The 20,683-nt window shown below is 33.9% G+C and overlaps 1 pseudogene; it reads right to left on the reverse strand.

Annotated features, from left to right (window-relative positions):
• Window positions 1-4,124: 4,124 nt before the first annotated feature.
• The window catches only part of LOC109059029, a 32,699-nt pseudogene continuing 16,140 nt past the window's right edge, over window positions 4,125-20,683 (reverse strand).

Genomic DNA, 20,683 nt, shown 5'->3' on the forward strand with positions numbered 1-20,683 from the left:
TTGAAACAAATAGCATTGTTAATATATAGCAAAAATATTCGACATGGCCATCAATGGCTCTCGTGCTTTAGGCCTTATTTTTCATAGTTATGTCGTTGAATATTAGAATGACATCATGGGCATAAACACAGCCAACTCTGTCTTAAGAACTAGTTTGACCAACCAGTAGTAAGATAGGGTAATCAGTCTTACTTTCTGGATTAATATTTAACCAATCTACCTTTTTGTAACTGACTTAAAATAGTTATGATTAGTTTTGGAAAAAAAAAAAAAGATAACTAATTTTTTAAGACTAGCCTAAATAGTTTATATATCCAGCCACAGTTCTAACTGCACTAACTTTCATATCTGTGAAAGAATTAAAATTAGGCAAGAATATAATAAAAAAAAATCATACACCCGTTTTGTTGTTCGTTCTTTTTTGTAGATCTGTTCATTTTACCCTTTATGGACAAAAAGCACTTAACCTACAACCACACTTTTTTTTTTTTGTAATAAAGTAATAAATAATAGATTAATCCATTAATTCACATAACTTTGGGGGGGGGGGGGGGGGGGGGGGGGGGGGGGGGGGCAAACCTGCATGAAAAATGTGCCAGGTTTATTTGTTTTGGTTCTTAAATATTAATAAATACTCAGAGCAAAGATAATGGACCTGGGAGGAATGTTGAGTGGAGACATGCATGGGGAAATGCAGAAAGTGCTTTATATATATATATATATATATCCCCACATCAGAGCACTTTTGTGGTAAAACAAATTTGTGACAGAAAAATGTAAGTGTTAAACAGCTTTCTGACTGAGAACTTTTTTTTTTTTTTTTTTTTTTTTCAGAATGTGTGTACAGGAGGAAGTTGGGGTTGAACCAACGAACTAATCAAACTAAACTGTAATGTGTGTGAAAGTGCTTCTTCAGTTATCTCCAAATCATCCAAACTTATGACATGATTGAAACTCATGTGGAAAGGGAAGAAACCCATTTTTGGAAATAATAGTCACACTTACCATGTGCAACCCTTCACCAAATATAAAAATGATTGCCTCTACATGAAAATGCTGTCACATGGTTTATTTAAGCTGCCTAGAAACATAGCATCAACTTACCTTGTCGTTCATTTTACCCTAATAGTCCTCCCTATGTTTTGGGAAGGAAAAAATAGGTCATTTCAATGAAAGGAAAAAGAGGCAGGGAGAAAAATACTGAAACTTTCAGTGTTTGAGTAATTTTTTGATACAATAAATAAATCACATCATTTCAGAGGAAAGTATTTTAAAGTTAATCTTCTTCTTCGTAATGTACTCATAGTATTATGCCACTAGGCAGAGCCTGCTTGATTGTACAAACATTTGAGAAAGTGATCTTCATTCTGAACAGCTAAATGTGCATTTAACTGCATTTTGATCACGTTTATGCATACCGTGCATGTCACTGACTGAGTCAATTACTAAAACAAGACATAATACAAGAAAGAATTTCAATGAGGGTGAGATGAGACATGTTTGTCCAGATCACAGCACCCACTGCTTTGAACTGACTGAATACATCAACTTTCACAACTGCATATGTAAGAGATAGCCTAATGTAGGCTACAGTTAGCGGGTCATTATATTGCAATGTTATTTCGCTGTATTTTTCATAACGTAATGAAGGTCTACATTATCTGTCAGGCCATCCAAAATGTAGATGAGTTAATTTCTTCATTGGAACAGAATTGAAGAAATTTATCATTCGCCTACATCACCTACTCACCAACGGATCCTCTGGAGTGAATGGGTGCCGTCAGAATAAGAGTCCAAACAGCTGATAAAAACATCACATGTCGCAACATCTTGTGAAACAAAAAGCTGTGTTTGTAATAAACGAATCTATCACTAAGATGTTTTTAACTTCAAACCATTGCTTCCGGTTAAAATACGAGCCCTCTTTCCATAACACTGCTTTCTTCAGTGAAAAAGTCAAGTCTCTCCAGAATCATAATTATGGATATTATGGATTATGGACCAGTTTTGCCCAGAAGCATTCATTTGAAGTTAAAATACCATGATGGATTTGTTTATTACAAGCACCCAGCTTTTCAATTAAAAATACTTTAATTGATGGACTAGAGACATGTGGATTAATTGTGTATTATTTTGATGTTTTTATCAGCTGTTTGGACTCTCATTCTGACGGCACCCATTCACTGCAGAGGATCCATTGCTGAGCAAGTGATATAATGCTAAATTTCTCCAAATCTATCCCGATGAAGTAACAAACTCATCTACATCTGGGATGGCCTGAGGGTGAGTGAATTTTCAGTACATTTTCATTTATGGGTGAACTACTCCTTTAATTTTCTTCCGCAAATCCACAAAATAGTGAGTGCAGAGGAGTTCCAGAAGAATGGATGGCTGAACAATGAAAGAAATATATGCATGTGTGTTACAGTTTATAAAGTGCCTTGTTCAGAGTGGCCTAAAAATACTGTCCATTTTCTTCAGCACAAATGTTCTATGCACGGTTAACTGGGAGTAATACAGGAACTGCTATTCTTAGATTGTGCGCCACATTCTGCGTCATTACTACTGTTGCTGTCTTAAAATGGACCAAATTAAAGGTTAGTGGATTTGAACCAATAAAGAATTTATATAAGAAATAGAATAAAAGCAGTTATGTAAAGACAACACATCCAACAAAGACAAGATATATAAAAATGCAATGTGGCCAGGTAGTGGAACTGTTCATTTATTTCTTTATATTGGAGCCCAGCATTATGTAAATCCACTACAGCTTGGTCAACAAGGCCAAAGACACACAGTAAAGGCAGTTTGCTGTTTTTCAAACCCGTAATGACAATCACATCTTGATGCTTTCATTCTAATCCTAGAACTGGGAACCAAATTGATTAATGTAAGTGGTAATGATATCCAAGTGTGGGATTTATCTCCTGTTGTTTGCTTCTACATTTTGTTTAGATTAATTTTTTAAGTCTTTGATCAAGGAATGCATGTTTTCATCTATGTTGCCGCTCTGCTGTAACATTTTGTATATCCTCTACAAGCTATAAAAATCTAGGTAAATAATAAAAAAGGAACCTCTGTAAAAAATGAGAAAAGAAAAGAAAGGAAAATTTAAGAGAAAACCATCCTTTAGGTCAGCTCCATCATAATTTGCATTGAAACATGCAAGGGGCTGTACAGTATTTTCTTCCCATCACATCCCCAGACTGCCTTCGAGATTGCCTGAGCTAAAGATGCTTTAAGGACCTTTGGAAGCTCTACTGGAATCTTATTTGGTCTTTCACACTTGTTGGAAAAAGTGTGCTTGAATATTGTTCATTCCTATAGCGAGAATGCATATTATTCTATAAGACCTTGAATGTTGTCAGTGTAATATAAAGAAAATGTGTGGTGTGACTCATGGAAACATTTATGAGTTGAATTGGACTAGCTAAAAATTTTTATTTTGCATGATATTTATTTGTTTGTAAATTGTATTTATTCTTCTTTTTTTTTGTTTTTATGCTAATGTCTTGTTACATTTTTTTTCTAGTAATGATTAATCATTCTGAACATGGGACTTCCAAAGGCCCTTCCTAAGCTTCTATGATTTGGATAATTCAACAACAATTCTATTTAATGGATTAGAATACCAACTTAGTACTTAATACTGTGCAGTATATACTGTATACAGAACTTCCATTGAATATGCAACGTTCAACAAATGTGTAGCTTTTGCCACATGATCTTACAACATCCCTAGTAAAAAATAAATATACTAAAATGAATTTGAAATATTTTTGTTTAGTGTATTAAGTATTCTTTTTTTATTTTTTATGTTTTTTATAATTTTAACTTGATACTTTGTAATTTTGTTTTTTTAAAGTCTGCTAAACTGTAACTAGTTTTGTACTTGATGCACTTTAGTTGTGCGGTATTGCTGAAGCCCATCTAAAGATATACTGAAATATATTTTGTTTTTCTTTTTTAGTAGTATTTATTGTATGTTTAATTTAGATATTTATTTTATGTCTAATATTATTTAAAGATCATACAATCCTCATCAATAGTGACATTAAAACACATTTTAGGTTTAATATTAAGAAATGTACATTGTGCACAAATAGTGCTCCAAATAAAGTTTAAATATCATTTTTATATCAGTAAGTCTCAAGCAATATGTCAGTAAATATGTTAATAGATTTGAACTATACTTAGTATGAAATAAATGTATTTTAAATATATTACGTTTTAGGTATTGCATGTTTAGTTCCGAAATATTTTACATTTTGAGGGGATTTCAAACAATATTCACCTCTAAATAAGTCATTTATTTCTATTTAAAGTAATACAATTATTAGGAAGAATATTTCATATTATTTCAAATTAATAAACTGTTTAATGGCATTTAAAATCCAATGATGATCTGTAGATTATCTCTGTATAATCATATTTTTTTGCATTTCCCATTCATTTTCCTTGGCAAAGATCGCAAGTGTGACTTTTCATTTTACATTTTTTCTTATCATGTCCACAGTTATTTCTTAAAATTGCCTTGTTTTAATGTCAAAATGTTTTATACTTAAAACAACTAATGCTGAAAAAGAAAACTCAACTGCATTGCATTGTACGATACGGTATTCAACGCACTGTTTTCTGGCAAATGCCATAGAGAATTTTAATGCATACAGTACACTGTATACAAATATATACTGCAGTAAGAGTAAGTAGCATGCTAGTATGCTATTCAGAACATAGCATATACTGTATCTGTAATCACTGCCTGTCTGGTGACTTCCTCTCCCATTTTTCCTTCCTTCTCAGTCCTCTGTATTTCACGAGGTTAGCTCCGTTTAATTCTCTGTTTCCAAACTATTTCTCTCTATATAAATCCATTTCACCCCCTGCAGTCTGAATCCAGTCCATACTATACAAGGGCTTTACAAAAAAGCTAACGTTAAACAGCCATACAATGGCTAAACATAAACCATATCTCTACCATGATGAGTTAATTCATTACATTTTTATTCCAGTGTGTTGAAGTTGTCATTCTTGTTAACGTTTCAGTACTAAAAGTATATTTAGCAGTGTTAGTTGGTGATAGAGGTGTGTAGGAGTGTGTGTGTAGGTTTAGAGTATGATTTTGAGTGTGTGAGAGCGTGCTAGCCGCTATCGGAGGACGTGTGTGGTGCAGTAGAGGGTGATCTCCGCCGGTGCACAGATGATGCCCAGGAGCGTTCAGAGGTCTGCGAAGGGGGGCGCGTGAGAGTGAATCCGCGCTGGGTCAGCCCGTCCAGCAGGTGGTGCTGTTGCTGCTGTATGGCTTGGGAGAGCAGGCCAGGCAGAGCCTGCAGACTGCTGTTTATGGAGTCCAGTTTTGCCTCTAGGTGACCGATCCGCTTTTCCAGCTCCTCACTGCGATCCTGCAGCTCTGAGACCAGGTCGTACATCACATTCTGTGTCTGAAGAAGTGATAAACACAATTAGTAGACATAAAAATGCACAAATCACATATACAAATACACTGTGTTGTCTACTGACATGGAAAAGTAAGCACATTTTCTGACTACAAAAAACTAAAACAAAAAAAAATATTTAAAAATATTAAATACATATTTTAAAACATATTATTAAAAATATAAATAAATCAATAAATAACACATTTAAATAAAATTCCCATTATTTATTCAGGTACTGAGTCACTTGCCAAATAATATGAAGGATGCAGGTCATGCTGCATACTGTATACTATTTTTTATAATACTTTTTTAGGTTTTTTTTTGTGTAGTGTTGTAGTTTTCTTGATTTTTTTACTTTTTTTGCAGTTTTTTCATATGAGCTGAGAAAACAGAGTACTATGATGCAAGTTTTTGGTTTTTATGATTTTTTTGAATGTTTTGAAAGTTTCTCTGCATTTATTTGATGAACAATAGAGCAATAAAAAAAACAAACAAACAAAAAAAACTTTTCTATTTGAATACATTTTAAAATGTAATTTATTCCTGTTATGCAAAGCTGAATTTTCACCAGCCATTACTCCTGTTTTCAGTGTCACATGATCCTCCAGAAATCATTCTGATATGCTGATTTGGTGCTCAAGAACTGTGTGTTATTATTATCATTGTTGAAAACAGTTGTGCTGCTTAATAAATCTATCCATTCTATAGAATAAATATAATTGACTGTACACACCTTTGCCAAGTCCACCAGTGTGTTTGCTTGATCATTCAGCTTCCTTTGCTCCATCTTTCACACTGCTGTAGTTCTGGGGAAAAAAAAGAAGCCAGGGAGCAGGTGGACAGGCAAAGAGAAAATGATGGACCACAAGGAAAGAAGACACACAGATATATAAGGGAGAAAAAAATGAAGCCAGGGAGCAGGTGGACAGACAAAGAGAGGCGGAGGTTGTGATGGAGTGGTCCATGAAAAGAGCAGGGAAATTAGCCGGGAGGGACAAGGGAAGAAAACAGGAGTTGGATACTTAGGCTGAAATCTCGAGGGTATAAGTGGTACATTATGGAATGTTCCTTCCATGAAATGCTGTGCCCCACAGCAAACATTTACATTCCTGTGATGTGGTCCAGTCAGACATGCAACAACTCCCTTCAGCCACAGGCCCCAGGTAAACTAAAAAAAGCAGGGCGGTCGAAAAGCCACAACAGTGAGCCATTTGTCCAACCCCCATAAGAGTGTGATATGGCCTTTTTAATACTATCCTCAAAGCCGCAAGCAACTGTGCGCTGCAGATTTTTTTAGATGGATGATCAGCGAGCTTGCATACTAGAAATTCTCCCACAAAATGCTGATGGATCGTAATGAACATGCAGTTAGGACCATTATGAAGCTCCATAAAGGCTATTCTGTTACTACATAGTAATGAAATGCAGTTAGACATTATGAAGTTTTAGTTTGATATTGTTTTTTATGTTTTTTTAGATTGTGCTATGATTAAATTGAATTGTATTTTTATTTTTTTTACATAAATTGTACTTTTTTCATTTTTAATGTACATAAATTTATATTTTATTTATAATTATATTTTTTATATTTTTGTTTTATTTAGATTTTTTTTAATTTATTTTTCTTTATTTTTTATATGTATGTATATTTTTTTTTTTTTTTCAATAATAATAGTAGTAATAATTTAATAGTATTGTTTAATTGTGTTGTAATAGTTTATTTTTGGTATTTATTTTTTGTTTTCAATTTATGTTTTTAAATAATAATAGTAGTAATAATTGAATAAACTCGTATACTTGTGGTCAGAATTCATGTTTGCAACCATTAAACCTGCTAAAACTGTTAAAATCCTATTATAATTTTTCAGCTGACTGACAGGCCTACAAATTGACGTCATGACTACGCAGCTCTATTGCAACAACTCTATGGTGCAAAATGTGCGGAAATACAACCCAAACACCACCTTTGTCAGCAGTGTGACGGCAGACATTCATTATATTGTGTCAGACTGGAGCCGGTGTAATGTGGAAACAGATGAACTGATAAAGACACAGAATGTGGACACGGTTTGTGCTCAATGGTAATGTCAGATGTGCTAACAATGATGCATTAGCATTAACCTAATTTCAGTGCCTACTGAATTCAGAAAGCTAACACCAGAAACTCTCTAGATACACATAGCTGGGCTTTCCTCTAGGAAAGCACGAACAAAACCCGGAAAGGAAAGGGGAGATTCTTGTGTAGTACAAGAAACTTTTTTTATCGAATCTAAGAACAATTTCTTGAGAGAAATGCTTGTTAATGATACTCACATGCAGAATATAAACATAACATGATGGCTTTTCGTGTCTTATTCAAAAATATTCTTAATGTCTTCTCCAGAGTTAACCAAGCAACCTAAACCAACCCCAAGCATCTATTTGCTTCAAACTCTCCCCCTCCCATCAAAAAACGAAAAAAGTGTGCAAGCTTTATGGAAAATAAAAAGTGGACACTTTGCACTTTTTCACATGTGCTTGCACTGTTGTTAAGATGAACTCTCAATTTTGGGACGGCCAAAATTGGTCTGTTTGTTTCTGTACCCAGACCTCCATAGTTCCCTGCACTCCAGATGCAATTTTTACCTTCTCCACAACACAGGCCGATTTGCTGAGTTTATGAAGCATTTCATGTACAGGTATTTATAGAATTTTATGACTGTATGCATTAGGCAAGGGAATGTTTATGTGGTCTCTTAAAAGTGAAGGCCAAATACATTATAAATGAATTGTTGTGCTCAGCAGTTGTGCTTTCACTTTGACTGCGTGCCAAACAGAGGCAGGACTGGCGATTCACATCAGAGAACCTATGTTCTTGTCTATGTTCCTAAGTGCACCTACAGTATGTACGGCCAGAAAATGTTTTTTTGTGCTCATACCTAAATGATTGATTAATTCATATAAAAATGTATTTTTTTTGTTATTCATTTTATAAATTTTTTTTTAGTTTTAAACTTTTCTATTGAGTTTTATATAATTATTATTATTCTATTTTTTTTATTGGTTCTTCTCTAAGAATGATTTGCAACAGATTTGTGTTTGCAAGAAAACACTGCAGACCAGCAGACTAGCAGGTTTTATGACTAAAAGGATGAAAGTGCAGTGTGAGGTTCTGTGGAAATCTGGTACAGGCTAGATGAATGAAATTCAGACATTGAGGCATCTGATAAATTTGAAGCTGAGAAGATGTGAAGAACTTTCCCTCCAAATACCTTAACAGGTTGCTGAACCATGTAAGTGCGATTCATCTAAATACCGTATAATGGATAACAATGCTAAATAAAAATGGAGCCCAGCTTCAAATGTTTTCAATGTTCATTATGTTGGTTGATTCTTATGATGTTTTTTTATAATTGTGAAAGGGTTCCAAATGTAAAGAAAAAAGAGAAGACATGACTTACTTCTGAGCTCTGCAGTGATTTAAGGCAAAATAAATGGAACACAGAATAAATTTTTTTAAAAACCTCAAGTTGCACACCACACCAAAGACTTTCAAACTTTTATGACTGACTGAAAAACTGAAAAAAAAAAACAAATTTGCCATTTGATTTGCATCACCTGGGGTCTCATTTATAAAACTCTCAGTAAACGCTGGATTTTGCGTATGCACAAAAGTTTTCAGATTTATAAAACCATGCGTATGCCAGAACATTGTTTTTCTTTTCCTCCGCAAAAAATTTCTTTTTTCCTTTTTTATAACTTATCCCGGTCAGGGGAAGATTGTACGTATATGTGCATCTCCAACCTGACTCCTCCTCAAAATCACCATATATGGATCTAACAATGCCTAGTTTTACTATTCATAACCTCATCTGCATATCATTTCCATGCACATTCCATCCATGTGACACCACCGTCAAAGGTACAAGACGTTAAGGAAATATGAGATACGGGCTATAAATGTCATTTGTGGCAATTTTTATTGCTAAAAATCATTCAGTATCCTTTTTGTTTTAGAATAAATATATCAAAATATCCATAAAAACAAAACTTTAAAATAGTTCTCTGATAAATATTTTTAGAATAGAGTTCTATATCTTATTCTTAAATGAAATTTATGCAGTTTTGCTGATAAGGTGAACATCTTTAAGCTATTTTTTTTTTAGTGGAAACAGATAGGCCTATATTTATTGCATTATTTATTGTACAACCGTGCAGCTGCATTTGTACATTAAGCTATTATCACTGTACCTATTCAAGCCAGACAATGGACCGTTCGACCGCTGAATCCAGAGCGGTCTGTCTCATAACTATCGAAGCACGGGGGCATCGCCTTGATCATTGTTCTACACTAAAAAATATCTCTTTTCATAACCATGATACCTGCAGTTTAGTTTTAAAGATGACAATCTACCCTTGTGCACCTATGAGTACTCCTCGCTGCATAAAAGTACTAAAAGCATGCCCCCAGGAAACGTGATCAAGCGGTTTAGCCAGCGCATCCACTATAAATATGTCTAAATTCATATAATTTTTATTTAAATTCTGCATAATGACTTTATGTAATTTCAGTGCTTATCTCGATTAATGAGAGTAGAATATTTAATGTAAATGTGTATACTGAAATGAAAACAGATTTTAAAATCGTTGTCGTACGGATGGTCTAGAATGTCCATACGGTGCATATTTACGGCAAGTTTATTTTTTATAAATCCCAATATGTGCGTGGAAAATTGCGTATGCAATTTCTATGCACATTTTGTGCGTACGCAATGTTTATAAATGAGACCCCAGGCCATTTAGCAACATTTAAAAAATAAAAATAAAAATTATATTATGTATTCTGTTTTGTGTCTAGGTTTATGTATGTTATAGTAATGTTGATATTTGATTGTTATTTATTTAAGTTTAAAGGAAAAACTAATATGCTATGAAACACACTCTTTTATTTCAAAAGTGAAATATTAATATAAATATAAACAAATTAAATCAAAGGAATGGTATGTAGACTTCAAGTATATCTCAATTAAGGAAAGAAATAGATAGTCAGCAATAAAGAACAAAGAAATAACTAACAGCAGTGAGTGGGTTCTCTCTCTTCTTCTTTGCCAATATTATTGTTTGATCAATATTAACATGATAATAATAGGCAGTGGCATGCAGTTACACTTTAAGTTGCACTGGTCTGATATTGTGAGAAAAAAAAAAAGACTTAAGACAATCCTACTGAGTTTACATTAACATCTCATCAAGACAGTAATTTGTAACCAAAAAGTGCAATTGGTCATTTATGCACACAATTATGCTGCTTGTCCGATATACTAACTCTGTACTATCCCTAACTTGTTTTATTTTTGGCATCATCAGCATCAAGATTTCACCCCATGATCTGAATGGTGATTTCACAAGATGTTCTGAATGGTGTGGCTAAATTGGTATGAATGTTTTGGGTTAAAATTAGGAAGAAAATATGAGGTTGAGATAGAGTCTAAAAGGTTTTTTTTTGTTTCGTTTAAATTTTTTTGATTCCCTAAATTGGAAAGCAAGAACTTGAACTAAATGTAGTTTTAAGCACCATCAAATTTAGATTTATATCTCATCTCATATAAAATACAAATGCAGACAGCACACATAGCAAAAGGAAGATTACAAATGTTGCAAATATACGTACTGGTGAATGGCCTGCAGAAACTTGCGCTGATGTTTCCTGACCTTGGCATGGTCAATCTTTTTCACAAGCTTTGTGTGTTTATAGATTAGCCATGTTTCCCTGAGTACATTAGCAGCCGTGTTTTTCACCTGTGAGTAAATGAAATCCAGATAAGAAACTTACATTAAATACTAATTTGAATACATCACTAAAGCTTGTGTAGACAGAAAGATTAACAGTATGTTTGGAAACTTAAACGCCATAAAAATATTCAAAGTGATACTACAGCATTAAATGCTACTAGTTGTAGACTTTGGAAGGTCCTGGTAAATTAGCAATATGGGTGAGACATGCCTGCCAGATTTTGTCTAGATGATCATCTCATCAAGGGAATGTTGGCTAGTGTCCACGGCTTATGCAGCATCATTATTTGGCAAAAATTGCTTTTTTTCAGTGAGTTTGACTGCTCCATTTAACACTAATTTTATACTTCTTGGATTTCACTTAGCTACAATTCCGTATATTAAAATGTGCTCACTCTTTTGCAGAGTTGAGTGTCCATCATAAAGTTATGGACGTGCTTTTCAGCCTTGGTGAGCTCTAGCTTCCTGGCTACAACAGCCACCACTAGGGCAGTGCAACCGGCCCCCTGAAAACACACACAAACACACAACACAAATCAACGCAAAATCATTAAGAAGGCTTTTTATATACAGTTCCTCTATAGTTTGTCTTCTAAGTTTGATGTCGTTGTTTGTTGGTGTTTTTTATTTGTTATTGTATTATTTGCTGTTAAAACTCACAAGGGTGTAAATGTCTCAAAAATAGAATTTTTATATACAGTTTATCTACAAAATGGCTTTATTGCCTGATGATGTTATTGCTGAGTTGACACTAATAACTGTAAAATATATCCAGATAAACTCACAAGAACATGAAAGTCATGTAAAACTTGTACATCATTTGTTCATAATTAGAAGGGTAAAAGAGAGACGCACCATGATCCCAGTAAGGAGACACACTCCCTTCCCACAGTATGTGTTAGGCACCATGTCTCCATAACCAATAGACAGGAAGGTTATGGAGATCAGCCACATGGCTCCCAAGAAGTTACTGGTGACTTCCACTTTATCATGATATCTGATGAGATAAAATGACAAGAAAACAAGCTGGGATTAATTTCATAGAGTGACGAAACAACACCTTACAGGATTATATGTTAATTAATGAAAAAAGATGTTTATGTTTGATGGCTGTTTGAAGTTTGTGTTTGTAAAATATAAATAAATAAAACAAAAAAAGTACAAATTTTAATAAATTTTATTCATATAAATTATGAAAAAGAGATTATTTTAGATTCAGGTTAAAATCTAAATTAATTTGTTTAATTTCTATTATTTAAAGAAGTTAAATCAATTAAGAAATATAATAGTAGCTACATTTATGTTGACAAACAAAATAAACTAAAGGAAAATAATTGAATTGATTCTTGTACATTAGTTCAGGTTAAAATCTAAATGTATTTATTATTTTGATTATTTAAATCAATTTAAATAAATTACTATAAATGAATACATATAATACTGTCTACATTTATGTTGAGAAACTAAATTGACTGGAAGAAGACACTTTAGATCATTTATATAATTTCTACAATTTTAAAAATTGTAAATTTTAAAAATTACATTAGATATAATAAAACTTATATTGACGTTGACAAACAAAATTAAATGAAAACATTTAGTTAATCTTGTATCTCAGTTTATGTTCAAATCTAAATTAATTAATTTGATTCTTTTAATAATTTAAACACATTTAAATAAATACAATAGTAGCTACATTTACACTGACAAACAAAATTAACCTGGAGTTACTCTCGTACCTGAGTCCAGGTTTTCCGACCCCTACTTAATACGCTGTGCTGCTGCAATCATATTTTCATTGATTTGTCCTACACTAAATAATATGGTTACAAAAGCTACTGTATATATACTGTATACTGTAAGAGTCTCTTCGAAATTTGAGCAGCACTGCACATTGACACTGGTGCACAGCTGAAATATACAGGTACAGTTTGCATTAAGGGTCTTTGAGAAGCCCAATTACATTTGAAGGGTAATCTTAAAGGCAACCTAAAGTGCAATATCAATAAGTATTGAATGCAGCAGCATATATCAATATTCAGGCATGACCACACTGGATAAAAAAAAAGTGGAAAGCCCAAATATGAATCAAGGTGCCTTTGTGTACGGAATTTCAAAGGTGTGCTGTCCATATTCTGCTCGTATGAACAAGAGGGCAGCCAGGGCCCATTAGATGGCTTGCTCTTGTTCCCCAGTGTTCTAGCTGTGTTTCTAGCTCGGTCTGCTGTGGATGTTGAGTTGTTGTGGGAGTGTTGTTGGATTAAAAGTGGATAAAAAGGGTATATGGAAAAACATGCTGGCAGTGTAAACAAATCCAAAGCTGCCATGAACTCAGATAATGCACTGCTCTGACAGTATGGGGCACATAAGAGCGTTCAGGCACTTTAGCATTATCTCAAATCAGAGAACGCTTATTTGAGAGCTCCGTTTGTAAATATCACAGAATCTTAAACATAGATTTGTCCCTTACAGAAATTTATCACGGTAACTGCCAGTTACTACAGTAACTGCTACTAGAATAAATTTGTGGTGACTTGGTATTGCTGGCATTACTGTAAAAAAAAAATATTTAAAAAAAATGGCAGAAACATTCTGAAAGCAACAATCGTCGCAATAACTATATTTTTGGTGACACTTTTGGAGGTTACCATGGCAAATTTCTGTAAAGGGAACAGCATAACATCTATGTTGATTCTTTCAGGGAAAAAAATAAAAATAAAATTCATAACAAAACAGTCCACTCAGTTTCAGAAACATTCACCCCAAACACCAAATATAAAGAAGAAAACAATTTAAAAATGATGAAGATGCTGATGTCAAAGTTTCAGAAGAAGGTCTTCTCTTGGCCTCAAATCCATGTTCAGTCAGCATGAACAATATGTCCATGTGCTGATTACAGTGTAAATCTACATTTATGTTCAAGTAAATCAATCAGTGAGCATCCAGCTTCTATGCCCATGAATTTAACTGAGAACTCATTAGCTTGAGTGCTATTAAACGAGGCCTGTCGACTAGCCTGCTGACAAACGATTTAAAGTGAAGAAGTAGCTGTGGCCATTTAGGGGTGAAGTGAAGGGAAATACAGAGTCTCGGAGGGTTCCAAAGGTGCTGATAAAGCACCTCTGCATTCCTCCAACAGATTCATCCACTGTAACTCTTACACAAGACATGAGAATACAGAAAAATAACAAGCTAGCATGACACCTGACTAGCACATTAGCTTAGTTGGTGTCCTCAGCACTTTTTCTCAACCACACTGCAAAAAAATCCATTTTCTAAATCAAATTCCTTTCCAGTAATCATATATAGGCATGCTTAAACTGGAAAACATACCTGTTAGTTATGACTTAATCTATTTAATGCATGTTTAAATAAATCTGTTACAAAACAAGTTATGAGAGCCATTGTGTAAATTAATATATTTCAACAACAAATAGAATTTTTAGAATTTAGAGGTTCATTAAAAAACTTATGCATTATGAGCAATTTACATGTTTGCATACATCTTTTTAAGTTGAGTGTTGATTGTTGTTTAAAAATAAATAGCAATTAAATTTAAGTTTTAATCTTATAGTAACATAAAGGGCTCCCTAAGGTTTAGAGCATAAGCTGAGGTAGATTTTTACCCCTACATTTTTTTTATTATAATTGAATTTATTTAATGAATGAGCAATTTGTTCAGTAAACCACAAATTATAATAATATAATATATTTGCATCTTTATATATATATATATATATATATATATATATATATATATGTTATATATTAGATTATATTATATACAAACCCGATTCCAAAAAAGTTGGGACACTGTTCAAATTGTGAGTAAAAAAGGAATGGAATATTCTACAAATCTCATAAACTTATATTTTATTCAAAATAGAATATAGATAACATATCAAATGTTGAAAGTGAGACATTTTGTAATGTCATGCCAAATATTGGCTCATTTTGGATTTCATTAGAGCTACACATTCCAAAAAAGTTTGGGACAGGTAGCAATAAGAGGCCGGAAAAGTTAAATGTAAAGATAAGGAACAGCTGGAGGACCAATTTGCAACTTATTAGGTCAACTGGCAAAATGATTGGGTATAAAAAGAGCCTCTCAGAGTGGCAGTGTCTCTCAGAAGTCAAGATGGGCAGAGGATCACCAATTCCCCCAATGCTGCGGCGAAAAATAGTGGAGCAATTCAGAAAGGAGTTTCTCAGAGACAAAATGCAAAGAGTTTGAAGTTATCATCATCTACAGTGCATAATAAAATCATCCAGAGATTCAGAGAATCTGGAACAATCTCTGTGCGTAAGGGTCAAGGCCGGAAAAACCATACTGGATGCCCGTGATCTTCGGGCCTTTAGACCGTCATCACTGCATCACATACAGGAATGCTACTGTAATGGAAATCACAACATGGGCTCAGGGATACTTCCAGAAAACATGTTGGTGAACACAATCCATCGTGCCATTCGCCGTTGCCGGCTAAAACTCTATAGGTCAAAAAGGAAGCCATATCTAAACATGATCCAGAAGCGCAGGAGTTTTCTCTGGGCCAAGGCTCATTTTAAAATGGACTGTGGCAAAGTGGAAAACTGTTCTGTGGTCAGGACAAATCAAAATTTGATGTTCTTTTTTGGAAAACTGGGACGCCATGTCATCCGGACTAAAGAAAACAAGGACAACCCAAGTTGTTATCAGCGCTCAGTTTCAGAAGCCTGCATCTCTGATGGTATGGGGTTGCATGAGTGCGTGTAGCATGGGCAGCTTACACATCTGGAAAGGCACCATCAATGCTGAAAGGTATATCAAAGTTCTAGAACAACATATGCTCCCATCCAGACGTCGTCTCTTTCAGGGAAGACCTTGTATTTTCCAACATGACCAATGCCAGACCACATACTGCATCAATTACAACATCATGGCTGCGTAGAAGAAGGATCCGGGTACTGAAATGGCCAGCCTGCAGTCCAGATCTTTCACCCATAGAAAACATTTGGCGCATCATAAAGAGGAAGATGTGACAAAGAAGACCTAAGACAGTTGAGCAACTAGAAGCCTGTATCAGACAAGAATGGGACAACATTCCTATTCCTAACTTGAGCAACTTGTCTCCTCAGTCCCCCAGACGTTTGCAGACTGTTATAAAAAGAAGAGGGGATGCCACACAGTGGTAAACAAGGCCATGTCCCAACTTTTTTGAGATGTGTTGATGCCATGAAATTTAAAATTAAAAAAATTAAACTTATTTTTCCCTCAGAATTATACATTTTCTCAGTTCAAACATTTGATATGTCATCTACTGTATGTTGTATTCTGAATAAAATATTGAAATTTGAATCTTCCACATCATTGCATTCTGTTTTTATTCACAATTTGTACAGTGTCCCAACTTTTTTGGAATCGGGTTAAGACCACAACCAATATTGTGTGGAAGAAATTAAAATCTGAAAAAGATACTGTACCTCAGATCAGGTTAAAAACTAAATAAATAAATTAATTTGTTAGATTAAATAATTTAAATATTTATTTTCAGTCATAAAATATAATAAAGCATAATAAAATATTATATTTTAAAATCTAAATTAATCAAACAATGTTTTTACATTTCAATAACTTTTAACAGTTTCTATAATTTTTGTATTTAGCATTTTATTTAATGTAAAATTATGCCAGTCCTCAGTTGTGGCATCATTTGCGTCATGACCAACTGTAAAGACTTACCTTAGTGTACTAAATTACCATGTAAAACAAAGAAATCAATACAACAATGCTGTAACTTTGTGTGGGGAAAAAGTTAAGAATAGAATGTTATCAATAAATATAACATCAGAATGCTAAGAATGGAATGAATAGAATGCTATCAATTCTCCTGTGATGCATTTATGTCATTACATTTGACTACATTCTATAAGTCAGGGTCAAAAGTGGTCATAGTTGAAGAAAACACATATATACATTATGGACTATTGTTGTGGTGCAGTGCATTGAAGAAAAAGCAGGTGGATGATGTGGCACATATAGTCTAATGGGTAAGAAGTGGGTGCAGAACCTGGCTAAAGGGCTCAGGATGACCTGATTAGCATAGATGTGCTGCTCTCTCTATGTTTATGGGTCATGACAACATACTGAATCTTTATTCTCCCCGAGGTCTAGGTCAAGATGGCATCTTGGTAAGAATAGCACTTTAGAGCACCAGAAAAGGTCAAATATTTGACAGCGCTTTAGGAAAAGAACAGGCTGCCATGAACATGATGACCACCATGTTGAGACATGGCGTCAGCTGCGTGAAAATCCCAAAATCAAAAGAATGACTCAAAAATTTAATTACCCAACACTAAGACCACTCTTTACCAGAGGCTACAAGGTGACAGACCATTTATAGGAGAAAACAAATAGATCTGAATTTGGAAATAAATAGAATTTGGGATTTCCAGGATGCCAGCAATTTGCCATTTTGCAAGTATAGCTCATCAAGAGATGAGCAGAAGCTAAGAGCCAAGTGATAGTTTTTCCTTGCAGATCACAGACTCACTTTGGACCCCTATCCAGCAGCAGCCATGTGGGAGAAACATAGAACAAAACCGTAAACAACGAAACACGCACACATCCGCTTGCCACTGATATCACATTTTAAAGGCAACAACATAGGGTCTTGACCAACTGCATTGGATGGAAAGAATGACATAAAGGAATAATTCACACAAAAATGAAAAATCTTTCATTATTACATCAAAAAAAAAAAAAAAAGAAAGAAAGAAAGAAAGAAAGTGAATCTGAACCCATTGTTAGAAGCATATCCTGATTACTTGTTACAATATCATAAAAGTGAATTTGGACTTGGTCTGTCAAGCTTTGACATTACAAGAAAGCACTTTAAAAGTATGATATAAGTAGTCCATATATATGGCATATTCCCATACTTATGAAGTCATATAATAGCTTTGAGTGAGGAACAGACTGAAATGAATGACATTGCCCCCTTACTTCTTATAAACTCTGAAATGGACTATAAAAGCCATACAGACAAAATGTCAGCTTTATGGTTCTAGTTTATCATTTTGATCTGTTCACCACACAAATTACTGAATGACTTCACAAGACATGGAAATAGTGCATGAATGAAATGGACTACTTTAATGGTGCTTGTTTTGTCATTTTGGAGCTTGACAGACTCATTCACTTACATATATGGAAAAGAGATTTCAGAGATTTGTCATCAGAAGTTAAAATTTTGTGTTCCATACACTGAAAAAATTATTTTATTTGATGAATTTATTTTAAAACAATTTTCACTTAGAAACTGCCAATACATTTCAAAATTAATTACAAAAAAATGGCAAGTAACACTAAATTAAATATGAAATTTTAAAGTAAAAACACTGATACCATATTTTTCTTTTAAAAAAAATACTCCAATAATCTTTAAACTAATTTTTATAGAAAGTTATATTTAAAGAAAGTTTTGGATCAAAATGAGGGGTGAGTTCATTTTTGGGTGGAATATTCTTTAAATACTCCAAGTACAAACAGTGTTTCTTAAGAAATCAAAGGTTTATCTCACCTCTCACAGACATGCACAGTCCAGGCAGCAATGATCCATGATGATATGCTGAAAACCAGCAGGACCGTGCCTGGGCAGATAGTCATCAAAGTCTTCATGACAAAGCGTGTGTTAAAGTTGATCTTATTGAGGGCTCCGATACTGCGTGATGAGGGCTCCGTAAAAGAGCTTACTGGGGCAGGAGCATGACCCGGCCAATCAGATACAGCCGCAGGAACATGGGGATGGAGAGGATGATGTCAACGTCTGCATCTGCCACAGACGGGGTGTAGGTGAAGGCCAGGCGGGCGGTCCAGGTGAAGACGTACTGACCTGGAATGGGGTGGATGGCACACACCAGCAGCTCCAAAACGATGAAGAGGATACGCTCATACGTCATAGCTATCCGCCAGTCATCTGCGCCATTGTCAACCATGAAGAGCTATAATTTAGACAGACAACAAATTTGAAGGCACTGATGGGTGCTGCAGCAGAATTATGATCTTTTTCATTAAAAATGTAAACGTCTTTAATTTAGAATCGGATGAGAACTGATATTAGATGCTACATACAATATATATTATATCAAATGAAATAACTATAATATAAATTACACATATTACACCAAATTAATTTCTAAACATTTTAAAAACAAGATAAATTTACCTGCTTGAAGTACATCTGCATGGGTATATATATATATATATATATATATAATATATATATATATATAGATTATATATATATATATTATTATATATATAAATCATATATATATAAAGTCTAATATAAATAAACTTGTATACAATATAAACAATATGAAAGCATTCTCTGTGGTTTTAGTATTATGACTATGATATGGATTTCTTCTCTTTTATTTCAATGATTGTGTTGTACTCAACCTGCAATCAGGAATAAAGGTTTTTAATTGTTCATCCATTCAGTAATTTGACCATCATCTGATGTTTCAATTCATTAAATAATGCTCACACAGCAACTGATTGACAGGCCTGTATTAAATTACATCTACTATTAGCCATAAGCCCCACTTGTAATACCATCATTAATCAAAATCAGTGTCTTCTCTATAAAGACCTCTTAATGGATAGGTAAAAAAGCACAGACATTGAAAGCAGATATCAGGAATTACAAAAGCCAGGGTGAGTTTTAATTCTGCTGCTACTATAAGTCATTAGGAATTGGCATAAGTGATTCCTCTGTAATCTTTTAGGCTCCCATCTCAATCTCTGCTCATGTTTATGGCTTCCAAGGTTAATTCAGCTACTTACCTGAATCTCTCGTGCGTGGTACATAATGATCAGACAGAGCAGAATTACAGTAGAGAGGCTAATAAGGCATTTCAGTGCAAATGAATATGAGGATTCCTGCAGAGACATTGAAAAAAAAAAGAAAATGAAAAACTACATTAGTTTACATTTTTATGCTCATGCAGCTTAACTGTTAGCAGCTCAATCTTTCTCATAAGAATTTGATTCCCAGAGAACATGCATACTAAGAAAACATAAAAAAATACACCTTTACTGCACTGTATGTTGCTTTGGATAAAAGTGTCATCCACAAAAGTAAATATATTTAAAAGAAATAGACAAACACCATTTCTTGACGGCTGCTGTGTGAGTGTACTGTACGGAGTCTCTCACATGTGCTAGATGAAGCAGAAGTTTGTGGAGTTTGAACTTTGTAGTATTCATTTGTTTATGTTTTGTGATGCATGAAAGCTACCTATATAGAGAATTTCAATTAGCATTAGCATTTTCAAGTCACGGATTTGAATATGAATTTTGGGAATACAAGCACTTGATTTAAGAGTACAATAAGGTCTGTGGTTAATATTACTTGTTCTATAATCAAAACCACACACAGTCCAACTTTCAAACTGAATTTTAAGCATTTTTTTTAATGTTGCTAAGTTGC

Source organism: Cyprinus carpio, chromosome A8 (assembly GCF_018340385.1).
Source record: "Cyprinus carpio isolate SPL01 chromosome A8, ASM1834038v1, whole genome shotgun sequence".
NCBI lineage: Eukaryota > Metazoa > Chordata > Actinopteri > Cypriniformes > Cyprinidae > Cyprinus > Cyprinus carpio.